The 16,567-nt window shown below is 38.4% G+C and overlaps 1 pseudogene; it reads left to right on the top strand.

Moving 5' to 3' along the window:
* The first annotated feature begins 1,831 nt into the window (after nucleotides 1-1,831).
* LOC124508318 (hsc70-interacting protein-like) lies at nucleotides 1,832-16,337 on the top strand (annotated as a pseudogene).
* The last annotated feature ends 230 nt before the right edge of the window (nucleotides 16,338-16,567 follow it).

The raw sequence follows: 16,567 nt of genomic DNA, 5'->3' as shown, positions 1-16,567 counted from the left end.
ATACGTTTAAATAATCTGATCAGAGATTTCACCCAAATTTAGAATGTATAATAATGGTATCCACTAACTATTGACAGGTTAATAGTCATATTTCTGCTGTCTCTTATGTTCCACCAGTAATATTGTAAAAAAAAATAAAACGGTTTTACCTTTAATTTCTATGATATTATATGAAGCACAATGCAGTTACCATGACATAATGGCATTTAGATTCCTTCATGGGAGAAGAACAGAAATGCACAATTTAGACCTGGAAATCCTTAGGTTGCTTCCACCACTACCAGTGGCAGTCTTACGAACAGGATGGGTAGGTAGCAGTGCACACATCCTTCCTGGATATGCAACTTCCCTCCTGGATATGCAACTTCCCAGGGTCCCACCTCATGACTGCTGAAATACCACAATTACAGAGCCACTTGCTTGATTAATGAATTTGTCATGAAGTTCTTACCTGTTCTACCATATTCATTTTCACTCTAGAAGATTAAGACATTGGGCCATTAATGACCAGTAGCTCCCTGGAGAGAGGGAGTTAATCAGAGAGATTTTCTGTTTGACAGCCAACTTGTGAGCATTTTAGTTGCAGAAGAAAGAAGAATGGTTTTGTCTTTGGGATGGTGGCCCAAGACGGCAGGCAGGATGTGGAGAAAACTGAGTTATCAGGGTATAAGGAGTTTAAATCTTTGGTCAAGCTCAGAAGAAAGGAAAACACAAAAGATAACGTTACAGACAGACTTTTCCAATTTTACTCAGTTCTCACAGTGCCCATAAAACAATCTTTACATGGGTATTGAGTAAGCAGTGACAGAGCTGTGAAATAATAAGAAGGAAAGAACCAAGAAGATTCTTAAATTCTTAAACCAGTGATTCAAGATCAGAAAATCACAGGCAAAAATAAGTGTCCCAAGTATATCTGTCTTATTTGGATAGAGAAGAGCTTATTTTTCTTACTTGCTATAAGAAGGAAAAGGTACTCCTCAGTCTAAGACATGACAAATTACATCCTTCCACTGATAGCACTCACCACAAAACAGAATCTGTGGAAGCTGATCTCAAAGTTTCGCATAAGTGAAAACAAAGGTTATTGGTTTGATAAAAGAAAATCCATTTTTAAGATGACAGTATAAAAAATCCTCTAATGGCAAGAAGCAATTTTCATTCTAGGGAAAAGTGAAATTCAAGAGCTCATATGGGAAAAAGAGATCGTTTGCTCTGTTTATTCTTGCCTGAACAGACACATTCTAAATTGATCATCAGTGAAGAACAAGATAAACATTCAGGAGCAAATGTGCACTTTTAATCTGACATTTGAAGAAAATTTATAAAGAAACTTTATATAAAATAAATCTTCTCAGACACTCAATAAAAGCAGTACAGTTCAGGAATCTAAGGTCATGATGAATGTCCTAAGCCAATGAAGTAAATTTTTTCAATGAAATCATTATTTGATCTAAAAATAGCATCATCAAACAGATGATCAAAATTGTCACTGGAGAGTACAACGGATATACAAACATGAGTAAGTCATGGATTCCATACCAAAGAGTCTTCAATACACAAATAGGACATAAATATGTGCGAGAAAAAAAAAATCCTTGCCTCACATTTTCTAGTCCTGACTCACTGATTTAAGAGTTAAGAAATCTTCTTGGTTCTTTGCTTTTCATTGTTTCATTCTTTGACACTATTTACTCATTATCCACATAAAAATTGTTTTCTGGGCCATTTGGGTACAGGGTAGGCACCAAAGTCAGTTTTCTATAGGGAAATTAGGAAGGCTATATTCAGTAATAAAATGGGATGCATCTTCGAAAATGAGAAGGCATTCAAAATGGGGACAATAGGAAGACTGGCATTTTACGAAGAAAAAGAAGTGAGAGGAAGAGCTATACAACAATTTGGCATGTTAGGGGTATCTATTTCAGTAGAGCTGAGAATGGGACATGAGGAAGAAAGGGATGAGAGGTGGGGCTGAGGGAGAGGCAGGAGCAAGATCCTGGAATGGTCAATACGACATGGTTCAATTAAGCTCAACATCAACTTTATACTTATTTTATTTTGTTTTGCTTTTCAGATATGAGACTGGAGAAACCTTCTCAACCATGTCTACTCAAGTAAAGGGCTGTAGATTTCCCCACGGATTTGGGAAAAAGAGGAAAATAAAAGTAATTAAAATAATGAATCTTGATGAATCATTCCAAAAAATTTAATAAAATAAATTAAAACATGGAAATTGGGATATATCCTCATAAATGATAAGGGTTTTATCATTTTAAATGCTTTATTTGCATATTTAGTGCCTCAGAAGTGTACATCAGGAAGCTATAGCCTTAAGAACAATTAGTAGAATAGGCCATTCAGAAACAGCAGTTGTCTTCATTAAACATTCTTTCTGGAAATACAGCTGGAAACTTCCCTCATTCAGAACTTATTCATTGGTGAAATAGCCTTAGTCCTTTCCCAAGAACAGGGGTGCCAAGACTTGATGGGTCTGGACAAACATCTGGTTAGGGCTATAAAAACCCTGGACTGCAGAAAGCTTTTTGGTTCCAGGAGGAAACCTTACTGGGTTTTTTCTCACAACTGCATCTGTGACAGGCAAGTGCCTCCTAAATTTAAGGGATCTGGGGGAATCTTTGAGAGGAAAGTCCATGCCTGGAGTCTTGACAAAGAGGAACAAAGAAGGTAAGATATTGTTCCAAGTCAGTGATGCCTATGATTGAACGATCTCTTAGGCACCATGTGCCTTGCAAGCTGTATAATACCATGTGGACTATCAAAGCTTGGAAGAATAAAGGAAGAGCATGGTAAATGCTAAAAAGATAGCAGTGAGGAAACCTGGGCCCATACCTAGGTCCTTTGGTAACTGTTAGTATCTTTCACTTTTCACTTAAGTAAATAGGTATACATATATTATACATAAAATAATTAAAAAGAGAGAACAAAAGGAAAATATATTAGGAAAAAACTTGGGGTGCCTGGGTGGCTCAGTCAGTTAAGTGTCTGACTCTTGATTTCAGCTCAGGACATGATCTCATGGTTCATGAGTTTGAGCACCGCATCGGGCTCTACACTGGCAGCACGGAGCCTGCCTGGGATTCTCTCTCCCTCTCTCTCTCTGCCTCTCCCCTGCTCACACTGTGTCTGTCTCTCTCAAAATAAGTAAATAACCAAAAACAAAAACAAAAACAAAAAAACAAAAAAACCTTAACTGTACATCAAGTCTATACTGCACTCTTTCCTAGACATACAAATATCTCCATTAGTACATAAAAACTTCTCCTATACAATAACACACAAGACTTCATCGAGGAAGCCTCTCAACTCCCTTCATTTGCTATTCCCATTTCATTCTTGCATAAACAAAGTCATTTCTAACAAGCTCCCAAGTGATGACAATGCGGCTGGTCCATGGACCATACTTGGGGTATCAAGGCTTTCAAGCATAATGAGCATAATTCACCTGCCTAAGGAAAATTTTCCTAATTCCTATACAGAAGAGATCCATCCAGGAGACTCATTAGCTTCGAGCCCATAACTCCCCTACGGAGCACTCATGTTGTTTCTCTGGCATTCTTTGTTAAATATGCATCTTCCATCTTAACTTCCTCATCAAATTCTATGCAATTCTGAGCAGAGCAGGTAAATCTAAATTCATAATAAGAGGCAGTTTTTACTTAATGGCATAAATGAGGAATCCACATCAGACAGCTATAGGTCCAAATCCCACTCCTGCCTACCTAGCTGAGTGACCTTAGGAAAGTATTTTAACTATTCTAACTTCAATTTCCTCATCTGTACGATATGGATGGCAACAGCAAATATTTCAAAAGTTTATTCTATAGACTACAAAAATAATCCATGTAGCATTACCTGGTGAGCACTCAACAAATGCTATGTATTAGTATTATCACAATGACACAGCATCTACAGTGCTTCTGATGTATACTCCAATCTCTATGGATTGAGACCTGAAATTCACAAATTGATTTAATCTAATAGAACACGTTGCTCTCAAAATCACCAACCATACACATCCAAGTATATTAATAACTTTTTAAAAAAAATTTAATGATTATTTATTTTTGAGAGACAGAACATGAGTAGGGAGGGGCAGAAAGAGAGGGAGACACAGAGTCCGAAGTAAGCTCCAGGCTCCAAGCGGTTGGTACAGAACTCAACATGGGGCTTGAACCCATGAACTGTGAGACCATGACTAAGCGAAAGTCAGATGCTCAACTGACTGAGCCATCCAGGTACCCTAGTCAGTTTTCCTATAAATAGTGAATAAACATTTTTAAAAAATTATAATAATAATTTTAAAAAATAGTGAGTGAAGATCAACACCTCCAATCTTTACATGTATATTTTAACATAGGGGTTATTTATCATTCTTTGGGGCCACCTGTCACCTTAAACTTTCTACTACTCAGGGCTTTAACTTGCAAATCATAGCACTGAATCAAGCTAGTTTTAGCAGAAAAGGATGTAAGAAGAATTATTAGCCAGCTCATAGAATCCCTGAGACAGACAAAGAATAAGACCTGGGGGCTCACAGGCAGAGTTAGTGAGCCAAGGACAACACAGTGAGAGAAAAGGCATAGCTCCACTGTGGGTCTGTTGTAAGAAACTTCATTAACAACCCCAATCACAAGTTAGCACCCTTGGTTCTGAACGCCAGAAGTCCCCCAGAGCCATTCTAAAACAAAACACCTTCACAACCATGCTTGCAGAAGGTCCAATTTCCCCTCACACAGCCATGAGTTGGATTTATATCCAAGTCTTGTATATGTACTCTACAATGGCAACAGAGACTAGGAACCCATCACTTTCTAGAAAGACTATCTAGAAGAGGATTGGAATGGGTGTTGAAAGAGCCAATTTATTATAGTATTTAGCACAATTACTCCCTACATTTTAGGGGTCTTGCAACTTATGAGTACTGGTAGGTGGTAGAGCCTGCCACAAACTATAGGGGGAAAAAATGCCAGATAGTCACCTTCTTAGTGGCCTTCACAATTGAAACATGAGCCCATGACCTAAGTTCTACCAGTCAGATGCATCCACCGTAAATTCTGAATTGTGAACCAGCAATGCAAAGACAAGGAGAATGTGAGCAATTCAGTCTGGCAATGACAAGAGATGGAGCATGAGAATATCCCTAGGGTAGCAATGGCAGCAGTTCTAGTGACCCTAATTCCAGGTCCATTATTATTGCTGTCAGCTTTGCACACTACAGTACCCAGTCTCAGCAGCAGTAATAATGGTGTCCTTATGGGGCATTATCTGGAGTATTGTTCCTAGCTCTGCAGCCCTGAAGATTCTGTACAGCTGAATGTCCTAATAATTAATTTGTTTTTATGCTTACAATGTATAGAGTTGATTTAAGGGAACACTAAGTGACATAAATTGCTTCCAGTTGCAGTTGTAGGCAATGGTCCCTCAGAAAAAAATGGGAATGGGATATCTGGCCTAGTTAGTAAAAAATGGGGTGCTTGGATGGCTCAGTCACTTAAGCATCCAACTTTTTATATTGGCTCAGGTCATGATCTCACGGTTCCTTAGATCACACCCCATGTTGGGCTCTGCACTGACAGCATGGAGACTGCTTGGGAATTCTCTGTCTCCCTCTCTGTCCCTCCTCCAGTCACACATATGTTCTCTCTTGCTCCTTCAAAATAAATAAGCATTTTTAAAAAGGAAATAATAACAATGAAAATCCAGTCAGTATTAAGAGATGTGAATGGAAGCCCATGGCACAAATTATCAAATCATCACCTCAAAGAAGTCTTCATTGAAGACAGGGTTAATGAGGACCATATAGCCCAGCCACAAGAGTATATGACAGGCATGACGCATTCAAGAACTGTGGGGCGTGGACATTGTTTCTAACAGTGCTACAGTGCTTAAAGGGGAAGAATGACAAGCTGAAATCGCAAATTCATGGCTAGAGGCATGAAGTGAAATCCCAAGTTTCTCTGACTGCTAAAAGAATGTCTTATCGCTTTCAGCCGCAGGGCTGAGAAAACTAAAAATCAAACTCGAACTTTGATCCTGTAGCTTTCTAAAATTATAATGTCAGCCCACTGAGATCACTTATGTGTAAGTAAAAGCATTGATCAGGATAGAACAAAACTGAGATTTGGAATGGAGGAAAATGGATGAATTTGGATGTCATAAGTACCCCAAACCCACCAAATCCCATAACAGGCCCTTGCTGACCAAAGCAGCATCGTTCTCTTTGTCAGGTGAGACACAGAAGGAATAAATTATCTATGGTAATAGAGGTGGCTGTCACAAAAATCAAGTTCTTCAGGTAGCAGGGATAGCAGAGCTGATGGCAGCTTCCAGACTCCATTGCTAGGGATGTCAACAGTGCAGGCTGTAGTTCTTAGCAGCAATGACAGCAATGTCTCCACTGAGCTGGTTCCACGGCATGATTTGGAATGTTGTTCCTATCTGAATAGTCCCAAGGCTGGTTCTCTAGCTCAGTGTCCGTTGAATAAATAATTTTCTTCACAAATCAACCAAATTTGGTTTCTTGCTTATAGCTAGGAACTAGTATGCTTAGAAATTTCACTAATGGCTTTTTATTTTACCCTTGATCCCCTCCCCGCAAAAATATGACTAGGCTATAAAACATTTCAACTCTGTTTGAGTGCTTTAGAACAGTAAGTCCATAACTGGTCTAAATTTTCCTTACAATAAGAACTCATGCTTAGAGTGACAGGCTCCCTGCCTGGAAAATTTAATAAGAGATTCATGGCTGTTTGCTACTTACAGAGAAAATTTATTCTCTTACACCTTTATCCATCCTTGTCTCTTTTATATGCAATATTATTATTCACAGTTTTCCAGTGAATTATCAAAGAAAAGGCAAACACAAATGGCTCCCTCTGTAGCAGCAGTCAACTAATTTATCAAATCATAACCTACAAATTCCAACATGAGCAATTGCCTGGTCAATCTAACACCATGACAAACTAAATGTCTGATAAACAGTCACAATCCCTTAGAAATTTTATGGCAAAGACTTTCAAACCCCTCAGCAAAGGGCATTATTGGTGTGATGGTGAAAACCACAGATCAAATATAGCTCATACACTATTGATAAGGCTAATATATATATATTAAATACACTATAATGATATATCTATAATTGAATAAAAATTGAATGTGTATAATTGAATAAAAAGACAAGTTGTTTTGCTGCATTAGACCCATAATAAGTTACTATTATGATGGCTACCCAATTGGGCTGTTTATGTACCTTTCCAAATTTGTTCTGCCTCACCATCTCCTAGGCCTTGGATATCTTGTTCAAGGAGAATCTAGCCGCATCACCAGCCCTGTCTCCTCATCTCCTAACACTACAGTCTGTCTCCAGGCAAGCTTCCATATGGCCTTCCTACGAGATACCACAGCAGTAGCTACAATGGCTCCTTTCACTGCTTCTAGGTTTAGATGAAGCTAAGCTGGCTCTTTTCATCATTCAAGTGTCCAAGCATTCTCTCTCTCCTATGTCTCTCCCCACCTCCTTTCATTTTATTTTCATTGTAACACATACCAGTACTTGATATTCTTATTCATGAGCTCCATGACACCAGGAATTTTATCTGTCTTGCTCAACACTGTATCCCAGCACCTAGAACAGTGCTCACAACACAATAGGAGCTCTACAAATGTTTGGTGAATAAATGAAGATGGAAATTTTCCCACTGAGTTTAGTCACAAAGAGGTGATGAGTGACCTCAGCTATCTTAATAGAATTCTGATGAAGAAGTCTAATTGCAGAGGATGGGAGGTGAGAAAATGGACAGAGTGTAGTTGTGTCCAGAAGCATAATTGTGGACAGAGAACTGCTGGAAGAGTGAGGTGGATATAGAGAGGTTCTTTAAGGATGAGCACATGAGGATATTTAAGTATCGATGAAAGGGGAAGAATTCAAGATTCAGACACTTCTCTACTGTTGTTCTTATCCATTCATTCACTCATTCTCCTGGGTTTAAGAAACCAAGTGAAACTAATAAAATGACCAGCATGCACTCTTCAGGAAAAGTGCACGCTGTGGGAAATAGTTTCAATAACCAACATATTTATGTGACAGCACCATTTTTTGAATGCAGTGAAGTGAATAAAGAAGCTGAACTTTTTTGTCATTATTCTTCAATAGGATAGCAGTTTTCCAGGCAAATTCAATCCTTGCTGACTCTCAAAGAGCAATTTTATGTTGAAAGGGCTCTATGTTCAAGAGAGAGACTTTTAATATTAAGCCTAAGAACTGAGGAGACTACAATAGCTAACATGACGAATAAAAAATAAAAATAATAAATGTTTCCTCTATAAAATACTTACTTTAGGTAGCAAGGGTAAAAGCAGCTACATGTAAAAGGTTTTCAATGCTGATTATTTTCAAATCATTCTTCAACTCCACACAATATGACATTTAAAAAAAAATTTTTTTTAAATTTTTTTTTCAACGTTTATTTATTTTTGGGACAGAGAGAGACAGAGCATGAATGGGGGAGGGGCAGAGAGAGAGGGAGACACAGAACCGGAAACAGGCTCCAGGCTCTGAGCCATCAGCCCAGAGCCCGACGCGGGGCTCGAACTCACGGACCGCGAGATCGTGACCTGGCTGAAGTCGGACGCTTAACCGACTGCGCCACCCAGGCGCCCCTAAAAAAATTTTTTTAATGTTTATTTTTGAGAGAGAGAGAGCAAGTGAACATGAGTGGGGGAGGGACAGAGAGAGAGAGAGAGAGAGAGAGAGAGAGAGACAGAATCCAAAGCAGGCTTCAGGCTCTGACCTGTCAGCATAAAGCCCAACACAGGGCTCAAACTCACAAACCATGAGATCATGACCTAAGCTGAAGTCGGACGCTTAACCAACTGAGCCACCCAGGTGCCCCAATATGGCAATTTTCAAAGTGGTCAATTTTTGCTCTTTTATTCTTCCAAAGAAAACTCTACTGATTCAGATAAAATTTTTTAATTAAGACAAAATTTTCATGGTGGAATACAGTCATCTTAGGCAACCCCTTTAAGTGGTCATCTCAGAGAAGACAGTAGAAATAGGTGATATATCAGTAAAAGCACTCAGTTCCATACTTTGAATTTATTAATCTGTTAATAAAAGTAATACAAATAAGAAATCAAACCAAGAATATGACCAAGTGCTATTCCTGCCTAAAATACACCTAGATTTTTTAAATATTTTATTTTAAAAAATTAAAAGGTCCACTGGGGGTTATGGGAGGAGGAATGGGCTAAATGAGTAAGGGGCATTAAGGAATCTACTCCTGAAATCATTGTTGCACTATATACTAACTTGGATGTAAATTTAAAAAATGAATTAAATATAAAAACTTTAAAAGTCCATATGAGGTCTAGAGAATAAGAACAAGTACCCTCAGTATATTAGAAATAACAATGAAGCCCTAAAAGACAGAAAGCAGGTGGAGTTGGAAGTATGAAGAAAAGCATGGTCCCAACACACACACACGCACACACACACAACCAGAAGCTGAAACAAGATGAAAAGATGCCAAGTGTACTCCAAACTCTGTAATGGCAAGCACTGATGGCAGATGACAGTCTGGGAAACTACTCGAGTTACTTTAGAAGAACCACATTTAGTGTACCCACATAGGTCAGCAACTCTGGGGCAGGTTGCTCTATCACGGTGACAAATCTTTCCTTTCTCTGCATTCACACCCCTGCAATGTGATATTCAAACTCCTTCCATCAAAAAGTGAACTCTATTTCACTCCTTGAATCTGGGCTGGCCATCTGACTTGCTTTGGCCAATGGAACATTAGCAAATATGATGGAGACAAGGCTTGAAAGTCTTTTTCTCTTATTGTACTTAGAACTGAGAAAACCATATTTCTTTAGCATGGCTTGCTAAAGAAATAAAAAGTAGCTTCATGGAGGAGAACCAAGGAGTTCAACCAACTGCCAGACATGTAAGTGAGACCATCTGAGACCAGCCAGCCTCCAACCAACCCACCAACTGACAGCAGAACACCAGAATCACAGAACTATCTGCTGGCCACAGATGCACAAACTAGAACATCAGAGAAAAAAACAGAGCCAGCCCAGTTGAGCTACCTAGCCCACCCACAAAATGGTCAACTAAGTAACTGTGCAATTATATCAAGTTGCTACATTTTAGAAAGGTTTCTGGTGTTGCTACAACCATAGATAACTGACACAAACTCCCCTTCTACTATTTCACCATGCAACACACAGCAAAATCATCTGTCTCTGGCAAGAATAGTTAATGTGAATGCAAATCTTGCCAAGCAAAGTCAAGGTAACTGGCAGCTGGTAACATCAATGAGAAACAGAATATTACAGTCAGAATAATGGCCACTGGCTCACCCTTCCCCACAATAAATGAAGCAAGCTGTGGTAAACAGAAGCAGCATTTACTGGGTGTCCACAAGGACTCTTAAATACAAAAAGATGAGCACACAACCAAGAATCCTCAAAATATTAACAACACAATAAAAGAGAAGCACTAAAGAACAGAAGAAATATGAGCACATGAATTCAGTAAGAATAAATATTAGAGGGAACATAAAGTAAATTTAAAAGAAATTTAATTAATAATTTTAATGAAATAAGAAAAGACACACTATCCATGAAACAAGATCAGGCTATGAAACAGAACCAATTACAGATCTTGCAAATGAAAAATAATGATTGTCAAAATAAAAACTCAATAGATGAGCTGCAGACAGTAGCTATACTTGTGGTGAGCATAGCATAATGTATAGAGCTGTTAAATCACTGTGTTGTATACCTGAAACGAATGTTACATTGTGTGTCAACTATACTTCAACAAAAACAAAAGAAACAAACAAACAAAAAATAGGCTGGGAAAAAATGAATCAACACAACTAAAAATTAATGATTCCAGGGGTGCCTGGGTGGCGCAGTCAGTTAAGCATCTGACTTCAGCCAGGTCACGATCTCGCGGTCCGTGAGTTCGAGCCCCGCGTCAGGCTCTGGGCTGATGGCTCGGAGCCTGGAGCCTGTTTCCGATTCTGTGTCTCCCTCTCTCTCTGCCCCTCCCCCGTTCATGCTCTGTCTCTCTCTGTCCCCAAAATAAATAAACGTTGAAAAAAAAATTTAAAAATAAATAAATAAGTTAATTAATTAATTAATTAATGATTCCAAATATCACAAAAGGAACAAAAAGATGAAATGTATAAAAATTTTTAATTAGATAATACTAGTATATCAATGTTAAAACCCTTATTTTAATTCATTATAACATGATTATAAAAGAGAATATCCTCGCTCTTAGGAAACTCACTCTAAAGTGTTTAGGGGTAATACAGAACCAACTCTAACTTAGTCTCAAATGTTCCCCACCAAAAATCATACACATATAAAGAGAGAGAGAATGGTAAAGTAAATGTGGTGAGAGGTTAGCAGTTTCTAAATCTGGTTGGAGGATATGCAGCAGTTCCTTGTACTGTTCTTACAATGTTCCTATAAGTTTGAAATTATTTACAAATAAAAGATATAAAAATTGTAAACTACATGGAGGAAAACTCCAGAAGATCCAGCCTTCATGTACCAAAGTTCCATAAGAAATGACCAGAAAGAAAGGAACCAAGAAAAAAATCAAGAAAATAATGGAAGACACACTCTTATAGCTGAAAAAAAAATCCTGACCTTAAAACTGAAGGACCAAAGAGGATGAATGAAAAAGGTCTCACACCTGGATACATTTTTATATAAGTTTAAACCACATTTATGTATAATTTAAGGATAAAGTCAAAAAGGTAAAAGGAAAGATAGGGCAGGGGGATTATTCACTGAATAAAAGAATCGGGCTGGTATCACATGTCACATCAACTCTAGATTCAACAAGATACTAGATAAATATCTTCAAAGTTCTAAGTGAAAATTATTTTGAAACTGAAATTTTCTTCAGGCAAAATATTATTCAAATATGAAGGCAAAGTTAAATTTATTTTCAGATTATCAAGGATAAAGAAATGTTATCTCCTATAAGCCCTCCATAAACATATGTGGTATAGCAAAACAACACATTGTACACTTTAAATAGGTATATTTTACTGTAACAACGTTATAAGTGGATTGTTGATAAATGGACCAGGGTTATGTATGAAGGGAACATTAGAGGAACCAGCGTGATGGGAATACAAGACATCTTTGTATTTTCTTTGGAAATCTTCTGTAAACTTAAAACTATTTGAAATAAAAAGTTTAAACTATTAAATAAATACATAAATATACATAACTTTTATTTATCAATTATACCTTAGTAAAGCTGGGGGTGGGGGTCAATATGTGAATGTCAGAAAAACAAAAAAAATCTAAGAAATGGCAAAAAAAAATAGATCAGCAATGAAATCAATAAAATATTAACTAAATAAATTTTAATGTTAAATAATAAATGGCCTGAAACTATTATCTCAGATGATCTCAGCATGGGAGGGAGATACCAGGAGGAGGAGGAGGTAGATAAAACAAAGAGTATTCCCTGCTTTCTTCAGAAAGGATATATTTGCTGGTTTATTTTATATGCTGATAAAAAAAATGTATGTTTAAGTGTATGCCTTAAAAAGTAAAAATTAACCTCTAGAGTCCAGAGGAATAGAATATAATTTCCTAACCATAAGAGGAGAAAAACAGAACACAAATATCTTGATCAAAACAAGAGCTGAAAATTGGGAAGATTAAAAAAAATAAATAATTTGGACTATAAAACACATACATTACAAAGTAACATGGCAAAAATGATCCCAAACATATCAACAATGACAATACATGGCAAACTAGGTAAATTACTCTATTAAAAGTGGAAAGTCAGGGCGCCTGGGTGGCTCAGTCGGTTAACTGTCCACCTCTGGTTCAGGTCATGATCTTGTGGTTTGTGGTTTCAAGTCCTGTACAGGGCTCTGTGCTGATAGCTCAGAGTCTGGAGCCTGCTTTGGATTCATTGTCTCCCTCTCTCTCTGCCCCTCCCCTGCTCACACTCTGTCTCTCTCTCAAAAATAAATAAACATCAAAAGTAGAAAGTCATGGGGCGCCTGGGTGGCGCAGTCGGTTAAGCGTCCGACTTCAGCCAGGTCACGATCTCGCGGTCCGTGAGTTCGAGCCCCGCGTCAGGCTCTGGGCTGATGGCTCGGAGCCTGGAGCCTGTTTCTGATTCTGTGTCTCCCTCTCTCTCTGCCCCTCCCCCGTTCATGCTCTGTCTCTCTCTGTCCCAAAAATAAATAAACGTTTAAAAAAAAAATTAAAAAAAAAAAAAAGTAGAAAGTCATATTGCATTATTAAATCCAGCTATAAGTTGTCTGTCCCAGACACACGCCAAACCAAATGACTCCGAATAAAAATACATAGATGTTAAATGCTTTTAAAAATTAAAGTGTAGGGGCACCTGGGTGGCTCGGTCGGTTAATCATCCGACTTCGGCTCAGGTCATGATCTCACAGTCCGTGAGTTCGAGCCCCGCATCGGACTCTGTGCTGACTGCTCAGAGCCTGGAGCCTGTTTCAGATTCTGTGTCTCCCTCTCTCTCTGGCCCTCCCCTGTTCATGCTCTGTCTCTCTCTGTCTCAAAAATAAATAAATGTTAAAATTAAAAAAAAAATCATATTTAAAAAAAAATTAAAGTGTGATTCTAAAGAGAGATTATGGATTCATAAATATCCTAGAACCAGAAAGGATAACTACCCAAAGGGAAAAGAAAGGTGGCCAGATGCTCTGAACACAAACGTCACCTCCCTCCCAGCTTAAGCTGGCTCCACCATTGGCAAGGGGAAGCCAGTAAATTTTTATGGATAAGAATGGATTTTATTAAAAAAAAAAAAAAGAAAAAGAAAAACAAGTGCAATCTTGCAGCTGTGTAATTGTGAAAATAGATCTGAATAAAAGATTCCAAAGGCAAAAAAAAAAAAGTGTATCCAAAAACTAATATATCAATTATACCTCAATTAAAAAATTAATTAAAACATTTAAAAACAAAAGTAAAAAGTAATAGTAATCAGACATATTATAATTAAAGGTCAAAATATCAAGTGAGCAGTGTATTTAGGATGCTCCATGTGATATAGCACATAGTCAAGATATATCATGAAATTAGGTAAAGTCTTAAAATATATAAAATCTGATAGAAATGCAAAAATAAATCTATAATCACAGTAGGAAATTATAACATTCCTCTCTCAATTCATGACAAATAAAGTACACAAAAATAAGTAAGGATATAGAAATTTTGAATAAAAGAACTTTGTTTTGAACAAACAAGTTTTGAACAAATTGATATGCAGAAAAGGACTACAGCATGATCTGCTTACCAAGTCATGCTGACCAGAATCTTAACAATGATCTTAGAATTCATATAATTCTTCTCCCAGTGTATTTCTGGCATTGAGGGCTGTTCCAGATCAATCAGTCATATCACTGTTGGACAAATATTATAAAGCTCCACAGTGTGAGGTCTTGATGATGGCACCTCCTGCAAGTTAACAAGCACATTAGGAAAGAGGAAAGGCTTGGGTTTGAAGGAATGCAATAAAACAGCAGCAGATGGTAAAGCCATCGTTTGACACAGAAAATTGGGAAACCAATCCATTTAAAGTAGGAAGTACAGCACGTACCCTGTATTTATTACTGAGCTTAAAATGTATAACTATAAAATGGTATGACCTTTTAAAGTCGTGGGCTCATTGAAAGCTCTGACATTTGTAACACAGCATCTGTTACAAGCCATTCATTCTTCTTTCCCTTACTACTGCACGCACAAATAACTGTATTATCTTGCTCAGCAAATCTGATTTGGCCCAAAGGAGAGTGAGTTAAAGTGACAGCAATCCATTCTGCAAAATAATTTCTAAAGGAAAAAGTCTGATTTGACCAGTGAAATCCTTGTAAGAAAGAAAAAAACTAAAAATAGAACTAGACACGTCAAAATTGCTAGTCTTTCTTCCTTGGCCTCAACAATTCACCTTCCACAATTGTCCTCTACAAAATTATGAGAGCGTCTGAGTCCTACCCAAACACCTCTTAAGAAAAAAGCAGAGCCCCTTCCACACGGTCACACTGAGCTAGTACCTGCGCCTGGAACCGGGCCACAACCTTAGGTGCGTCCACCGCCCGCCGCCGCCTCTGGACCACAGACCCCCACAAAGCGAGCAAGCTTCGGGCCTTGGTGAAAATGTGTAAGCAGGATCCGAGCGTTCTGCACACCGAGGAAATGCGCTTCCTACGGGAGTGGGTGGAGAGCATGGGGGGGGGGGGGGCGTAAAATACCACCTGCTACTCATAAAACTAAATCAGAAGACGATATCAAGGAAGAAAAAACAGATAGTAAGAAGACGGAGGAAAACATAAAGATAGACGAACCATCAAGTGAGGAAAGTGATCTAGAAATTGACAATGAAGGTGTGATTGAACCAGATACTGATGCCCCTCAAGAAATGGGAGATGGAAATGTAGAGATAACCGAGGAAATGATGGATCAGGCAAATGATAAAAAAAAAAAAAAAAGTGTCTGCCATTGATGCCCTAAATGATGGTGAACTACAAAAAGCCATTGACTTGTTCACGGATGCCATCAAGCTGAATGCTCACTTGGCCACTCTGTATGCCAAGAGAGCCAGTGTCTTCATCAAATTACAGAAGCTAAATGCTGCCATCCGAGGCTGTGACAGAGCTATTGAAATAAATCCTGATTCAGTTCAGCCTTACAAGTGGTGAGGGAAAGCACACTGACTTCTGGGCCATAGGGAAGAAGCAGCACATGATCTTGACTTTGCTTGTAAACTGGATTATGATGAAGATGCTAGTGCAATGTTGAAAGAAGTTCAACCGAGGACCCAGAAAATTGCTGAACATCGGAGAAAGTATAAGCGAAAACATGAAGAGCGAGAGATCAAGAAAGAATAGAAAGGGTTGAGAAGGCTCAGGAAGAACATGAGAGAGCCCAGAGGGAGGAAGGAGCCAGAGACAATCAGGAGCTCAGTATGGCTCTTTTCCAGGTGGCTTTCCTGGGGGAATGCCTGGTAATTTTCCTGGAGGCATGCCTGGAATGGCGGGGGGGGGGGGGGGGGGGGGGAATGCCTGGAATGGCAGGAATGCCTGGGTTCAACGAAATTCTTAGTGACCCAGAGGTTCTCGCAGCCATGCAGGATCCAGAAGTTATGGTGGCCTTCCAGGATGTGGCCCAGAACCCAGCAAATATGTCAAAATATCAGAGTAACCCAAAGGTTATGAATCTCATCAGTAAATTGTCAGCCAAATTTGGAGGTCAGGCATAATGCCCTTCTGACAAATAAAGCCCTTGCTGAAGGAAAAGCAACTTCGATCACCTATTGGATGTCACAATAATACAAACCACTGTACCTCTGACCTCATGGAGAAAGCTGGGGTGCTGTGAAGATAATCCCTACCCCTCTGCCCCACATGCAACTGAGACATTTTACAGTGGTTTGCTCTTAGGGTTTTCATTCAGATGATGTTTTCCTTTTAGAAATTATAAAGTTTAAACACTTTTTAAACCTTAAAAATCTTTAAAAACA

The sequence above is a fragment of the Lynx rufus genome, unplaced genomic scaffold (genome assembly GCF_022079265.1).
Source record: "Lynx rufus isolate CCGP_SWC_20201006 ecotype Redwood Valley unplaced genomic scaffold, mLynRuf1.p SCAF_13, whole genome shotgun sequence".
Taxonomy (NCBI): domain Eukaryota; kingdom Metazoa; phylum Chordata; class Mammalia; order Carnivora; family Felidae; genus Lynx; species Lynx rufus.
This window is presented reverse-complemented; position numbering and strand designations above follow the sequence as displayed.